Below are 362 nucleotides of genomic sequence, written 5' to 3'. Positions count from 1 at the left end.
CACTCCTCGATGAATGCACTAAGTTTAGTGTAACTAGAAACGCACTTTTTGATAACCAACCCATTTCAAATACGCCCAAGATTTTTTCTAAGGAAAACATCCACAAGGTAGCCGAATTTTTGTACAAAACTGACCTTAGAAAGTTAATTTAATTCCCTAATTGTAATTTATATTAGATCCAAATAACTTCTTTACTAACATCAATTATTTTAATAATTGTACTGACAGTAATATTGATCTCATATTTACCTTTTACTGGATAATATATTAATATTCTAAGACAATATAGTTTTATTAGAGCAGTAAGCCGTAAGCCCTGTCAGCTAGTGCTTCTTACTCCGTAAGATAATAATTGTATTATT

Source organism: Bactrocera latifrons, unplaced genomic scaffold (genome assembly GCF_001853355.1).
Source record: "Bactrocera latifrons isolate USDA-ARS-PBARC rearing strain unplaced genomic scaffold, ASM185335v1 scaffold_270, whole genome shotgun sequence".
NCBI classification, from domain to species: Eukaryota; Metazoa; Arthropoda; class Insecta; order Diptera; family Tephritidae; genus Bactrocera; species Bactrocera latifrons.
Note: the sequence above shows the minus strand (reverse complement) of the source record.